Source organism: Silene latifolia, unplaced genomic scaffold (assembly GCF_048544455.1).
Source record: "Silene latifolia isolate original U9 population unplaced genomic scaffold, ASM4854445v1 scaffold_57, whole genome shotgun sequence".
Lineage (NCBI taxonomy): Eukaryota > Viridiplantae > Streptophyta > Magnoliopsida > Caryophyllales > Caryophyllaceae > Silene > Silene latifolia.
The window spans coordinates 1,316,063-1,322,502 of NW_027413480.1; the positions used below are offsets into that span (position 1 = coordinate 1,316,063).

Genomic DNA, 6,440 nt, shown 5'->3' on the forward strand with positions numbered 1-6,440 from the left:
TCTAGCCATAGCTTGTTCAAACTTCAAGTTGATTGTGTCAATGTGAGCACTAAGTTGAGCACCCAATTGAGTAACGGAGTCCACTTCATGCTTTCCTCCTCTAGTAGCCTTGCGAGGTCTACTATATTGTGAATTATGGACCGCCATTTCCTCAATCTTGTTCCATGTTTGATTGTCATCAACTTCGGTGAACATTCCATTTGATCCCATATTGAGAATGTTCCTAGAATCTTCATATAAACCATTCCAAAATTGTTGCACTAAAAACCATTCGCTAAGTCCATGGTGAGGACATGAGCGACAAACACCTTTGAACCGCTCCCAAGCTTCATACAAAGATTCTTCATCCCTTTGCTTAAAACCCGTAATTTGAGCTCTTAGCATGTTAGTCTTTTCGGTGGGTAGAATTTTTTGTAGAAAGCTAGAGCTAACTTCTTCCAAGAATCTATTCCAAGGGTGGCCTTATCAAGGCCCTTCAACCATTGCTTTGCGGTGCCGATTAACGAAAAAGGAAATAAGACCCATCTAATTTGGTCTTGAGTCACGCCTGTTTGAGAGATAGCATCACAATAATCGCAAAAGGTTTCCATATGAGAATGAGGGTCCTCACTAGGCATTCCCCCGAATTGGCTCCTCTCAACTAGTTGGATGAAGGCGGACTTGGCAATAAAATTACCGGTGAGATGTTGCGGTGTAGGAGTACCATTTGGTAGATTCTCCTCGGTGGGTATAGAGTGTGACGAGAATTTAGGCATTGTAGGTGGATTTTGTGTGGTATTGTTTAATGGGTTCTCTTCTCCTTCTATTGCGAAAGGATTGACAAACTCACTAGTGGGTTGAACAACTTCACCAACACCTCTCAAATTCCTCCTAACAAGTCTCCTATTATTCGTCAAGGTTCTTTCGATTTCACGGTCAAAAGGTAACAAATCACTTTGTAACCTTCTAGACATGCAAAATATCAAACAACTCGAAAACAATTAGAACAAACCTTGAGGAGTTTTACTTCCCAAGGTGAAAAAGACACAACTAAAAACAATAAAAGAAATCTTAAATCAATTAAACACCGTCCTAAACGGCGCCATTTTTGATCGAGGCCATTTCGTGTTCACAATTAAGTATATGTGGTCGTTGGTCAATGGTCGATACAAAACACAATTTATACTTCACAAACAACTCTACAATTAGTAAAGAGGCAAGTAAAGGTCGGATCCCAAGGGACGGGTATTGAAATGAGAATTCTATTGCAACTAGTAGTGTCTAGGGGTGTCACAAATTGAGTTGGTGTAGAAGGTTACTAAACTAGAATAACAATGAAAATAAACAAGCAAGATGAATAAAAAGGGGTGTAAACAATTGATTAAAAGCACTAGGGTGTCATGGGGTCATAGGGGAATCATGGGATATGATCATACAAACATGTTCTCAAATTATAAGCAAGCAATTATTGTTGTGATGGATTGAGTTGGGTTATATCTTACAATCCTAGGAAAGTTTGGGTCCGGAGCCGAATCGATTAGATTGTACAACACCTACAAGTCGACTTAATCTTTCCTACTCAACACATGCATGGTCTAACAAGACTCGAGTTGGGTTATGTCTTACAAGTCTCATTGAAAAGATAGAAGATGATAGTAAATGCAAGGATTCATAGGCTTAACATTTCATCAAATATAACATGTGCATGTATTAAGATCAAAACAAGCAAGCAAATAAGATATGAAAGCATATTGATTTAAGCATGAATCATTCCCCATGTTGGTTTCCCCTAATCACCCATTAAACCCTAGCTAAGAGACTACTCACTCATTATCATGTTGATCATGCTAGCAAGGTTGTCAATCATACCAACAATATGAAACATGATGAATAAATGAAAGTAATTAACAATTAATTAAAAAGGGATTAAGAGATTATACCTACTAATGATTCCAATAATAAAGCAAGAATAATAGAAGTACTTGAATCCTAGATTGAGAGGTTGTCAATCTCCCAATAATAACCCAAATAATCTTCAATTACCCAAAATAAAGGAAGAACAAGAGAGAGATTAAAGAACTAAAACTTGGATTAAAACTTGATTAATACTTGATTACAATATTGAAGAGAGATTTGATTGATATTAACTACACTAATTATTGATAAGAAGAACATGCTCCTCTAATTAGCCTAATGGGGTATTTATAGTGAAAATTAGGGAGGATGCATTAGGGTTAACTAAGGGCTAAACTAGTAATTACACTTTTTAAGTTGAGCAAGGAGGACCCGGTATTTTCTGAGAGAAGGGCTTCTCTTTTCGTAGCTTGAAGAATGAAATCCGTCTTTGTGCAGGAATCCGTGCGGATTAGAGTCGGGACGGCCGGATTTGGGCGGTGCAATCCGAGCGGATTCAGGAGAGGGACGCTCGGATTGTTGAGGGGGAATCCGAGCGGATTCCAAGGAGGGACGCTCGGTTTGTTGAGGCTGGACGGACGGATTGTCTGCAATCCGTTCGGATTGTTGGTCAGCGTCAATTCTTCTTCTTTTCTTCCCTTTTCTTCATAAATTCCTTGGGGATTTCCTTGGGGACGCAAGGATCCTTTCTCAACATTGTTCTTCTACTATGATATGTACAAAGGCCTTCTAGTCTTGTCTCTTCTTGATGCTTGGTCATTGAATACAATCAATTTAGCCTCGTTTTGCCATGAAAATGCAAGATTCTTACTCCTTTCCTACCAAGGGATCAAAATCTCAAAGAATATGCAAAACAAAGAACTAAAGATAAGAAATGACCCAAATGTGCCGCCCTTGACATGTGTGGGAAATAGTGAATTTTGAATCTTCATTATTATGTTTGAAGTGACGGTTTATGTGTCGCCGTTGACATGTGTGGGAAATAGCTGAATTTAATTTCCAACTATTATTTTTGAAAATGACGGTTTTAATTGTCGTCGTTTAAAATTTGGAGAAATAGCGAATTTGAATTTTCGCTATCATTTTTGAAATTTTTTTTGAAGGAAAATAGTGAATTTTGATTTCACTATTATTTTTTGAAATTGACGGTTTTAATTGCCGTCGTTTGAATATTTGAGGAAATAGTGAATTTATGTTTTCACTATTTGTTTTTTTTTTTTGGGAAAATGACGGTCCTTAAGGTCGTCGATGAAAATTTGAAGTTTGTTACGTGGAAATTGGGCTAAAGCCCAAAACTCGCTGAATAGAGCAAGGGGAGGCCAAGTTTAGGCGCGAGCCACCTGGCGAACCAAGGGGGCTTCCCTATTTTTTTTGTAAAAGACGCGTGGTTTGGCTGCATATCATCCTCACTCATCTTCAACTTTTCGACACAAGAAAACCCAAAGAACGCCATTGTTGGTCCTTTAGCTTGCTTTCATTTACGCCGATATCATCAATGTCATCTCAAGGTATGTATTTCCTCTTAATTCCATTTAAATTTGTTGATCATTTGATAGATTGAATTAGGGCAAAAAATTTACCCTAAAAAATTGATTTGGGCGTTTTTGATTGAGCCCATTTCAAGTGAAATTGATGATTGCATTAGGTTAGAAACCTGTTTAAGAGTATAGGGGTGCTTTTATTTTCCATTTTGGTCCCCGTTCCCGCTCCCTATGCTCGAAAAACGTGAGTGAGGTGAGAAACCGTCTCATCTCACAATGCCAAGTTTATTTGCTTGGATAACGGGCCCCACAAGGTTGCATTGTTGTCGGGAAAGATCGTATTTGCCATTGCGGACCTTTGTTGAGTATTGTGGGCAAAATTGGAATTTTTGCCTTTTGTGACGGTCTTATGTCTGACAAAATAAGCGCCTGTTTGGGCTTAAATTGAGTCAGTTTGCCTTGAAATGGACCTTATTGGTTAGGTCACCTTGAGGCGTGATAAAATCACGTTTGCCTCTTTGCGGTCGTTTTTGAATTTTTGACCGAATTGTGCTCAAATTGGCGTATAAATTGCCTTTTTGAGCCGTAGAAAAATTCCTCATTGCATTGGGAATGTATTTTGGGTTGTTGGCGGACCTTGTGTGGGTCTTGAGATGCCATTTTCGTTTGTTGTGGTTGTTTTGACTCGTCTTTTGCTTGAAAAGAAGGGCGATTCGTTTTTGTGCGTTTTTTGTGAATTTTTTTTGTTTTGTTTGGTTGGATTTGGGCGGGGTTGCCCTTGCTTTGCTTTGTAGGTTGTTTGTTTGTCTCGAGTTTGTCCGATTTACGCCGTCATAATGACGAAATTTCGGCTGACGTTTTTTTGTTTGCAGGAGAGTGTTCGAGACAGGCTGGGTCCCTTGCTGCGACTTTTGAGGAGTTGTTCGGGACGGGGCCGGTTAGCACTCTGGTTAGTGTACCCGCTGCGGTAGTGGAGGATGCTCCCGAGGAGGAGGGGCCTCCTGCGGAGACAGTCGGGGCCGGGAGGGCCGTTGAGGTGCGTGGGGAGGCCGTTGTTGTGGCTACCGATGCTAGGAGAGCTCAGACTTGTTCTGAGGTTGGTACCTCCGGGAGGAGGGTTTCTACGAGGACGCGGACTCCTCGGCCGACCAGACGGACGTTATAAAATGTTGTTAGGGTCGTTGAGAGGCCTCCTGTCTGCCACGTTGAGTCTCGTGGTCAGAAGAGACGGAGGGCGGAGACAGTTGAGGACGACGCCGACATTGCGAGTTCGAGAGCTAGACGGGCTACAGCACCACGGGGGTTGAACATGCGGGCGGCGCCTACTTGGGCCGAGGGTTTTGACGGTGGCCAATTCTTGGTTCGACTGGACAGGCACATCTCCTACCGTGCTCACGAGGGCTTGGTGAGTAGTGTCCCTCGTTTGAACTTTTGTCACTTTTGAAGTGTCAGGCTTGAATAGGGATTCTGACATTGTTTGTTTTTGATATCAGGAGATCGGCACCATGAGGACTTTCTTGGGCTTCACTACCTGCCTGGGTTTTACGACGTTCTCCGAGCCGGGATGAGGGCGTTGATAGAGAGGTTGGCTTTTGGGCCGTTGGTGGCCGCTTGGCGGGATATTCACAGGTCTTCGATTAGGTCGAACCTGTGTCTGATCCGCGCCATGTTGGATCGGTATTGGGATACGACGTCGTTGTTTCACATGGAGTTTGGGGAGGTCGGTGTGACCTTAGAGGATTTCGCCATGATATCCGACCTCCCTTGTGGCGAGACGCATGTTGAGTTTACCGAGACGCCGGAGAGAGTGTCTTCTCCTGCGGTTACTCGTCTGATCGGTACTGTTTTGCCTGAGCCTTCTGATATTACCCCGTACCTGATCGCGGGTTCGTATGTGAGAGACCACTTCAGTGGGAGGGTGGCAGGTGTGGTTCTGGCGCCGTTGGAGAGTCCGGAGGCAGAGGCTGAGGCTGACGCGCAGGAGGCGCGGTTGTGGTTGTGGTACTTCTTGGGTGCCACGTACTTTGGTGACAAGGGTGAGCCCTTGTCGACCAAAGTGCTTCCCCTCCTTGCTGACCTTGACACTTTGGGTCAGTTTGACTGGGTTACGTTGGCCTTGGCGAGTTTTACCCGGTACATGCACGCAGTGGTGCGTCCGGAGGCAGTGGGGGATGGTAGTGCCCTTGCTTTGGTTGGTCTCGGCCTCATCTTGGAGGTATGAGCATTTTTTGTAGTTTCTTTTTTTGTGTTTGATTTTGATTTTGATTTTGGCAATTTTTGAGAAATTGGCTGATTTGTGTTTGCTGTGTTTGATTACAGGCTTGGTTGTACGCTTATTTCACCCCTCTGCGTCCGGGGACTACATGCGGTGTTCCCTTGACCTACCATGCTAAGAGGGGTTGGACGGTGGCTCGGAAGAAGTCGACTAAGTCAACTTACGAAGACTGCAGGCGTCGTGTGAACAAGCTTCGGATTGCTGATGTAAGTTCTCGTTCTTTTCTCCCTCTTCTTTATAGAAGTAGATAGGGGTGGGGCGACTAGGTAGCTTAGGAAGTCCCCAGTCGGCTGAGTAGCTTTGTCTTGAATGCAGTTTGTTGGGCGGCCTTGGGAGCACTACACGGACGTGCCGGCTTCTATTAGGGAGCGTTTGCGGCCTTGCAGCTCCCTGCGTTTGTACCTGGAGACGGCGATCGAGCCGGTTTGGTACCTGGGCGAGCGTTTAGCTCGTCAGTGCTTTACCGAGACTTTCGTGGTACCGGTCGATCCGCCGAGGGTGTTGTTCCAGGAGTCGACCCCCGACGAGGTTGAGGAGCACCTTCACAGTCAGGGAGGTGAGGAGTCGTTTCTTTGCGGGCGTCGACTACGACACCTTCCGGTTGTCGAGGCTTGCTTGGTACCCGATTGAGATATATTTTCCTCTGTTCTTTTGTTTTCATTGCCTCTCTTGATAAGAGGGTTTGTCATCTTTGATGTGGATCCAAATGGTAGGGAGTCGACCTGCTGATGAGGACTCAGCCCCCAGCTTTCCCGACAGAGACTACCTTTCAGAGGCCGGGTGGCGAGGAG

At 44.2% G+C, this 6,440-nt stretch overlaps 1 non-coding gene across 1 annotated transcript; it reads left to right on the top strand.

Annotated features, from left to right (window-relative positions):
* Positions 1–277: 277 nt before the first annotated feature.
* On the top strand, positions 278–384 carry LOC141639854 (small nucleolar RNA R71). The gene has a single exon (XR_012542716.1). It is a non-coding gene; the product is annotated as a small nucleolar RNA R71 (small nucleolar RNA).
* Positions 385–6,440: the final 6,056 nt, after the last annotated feature.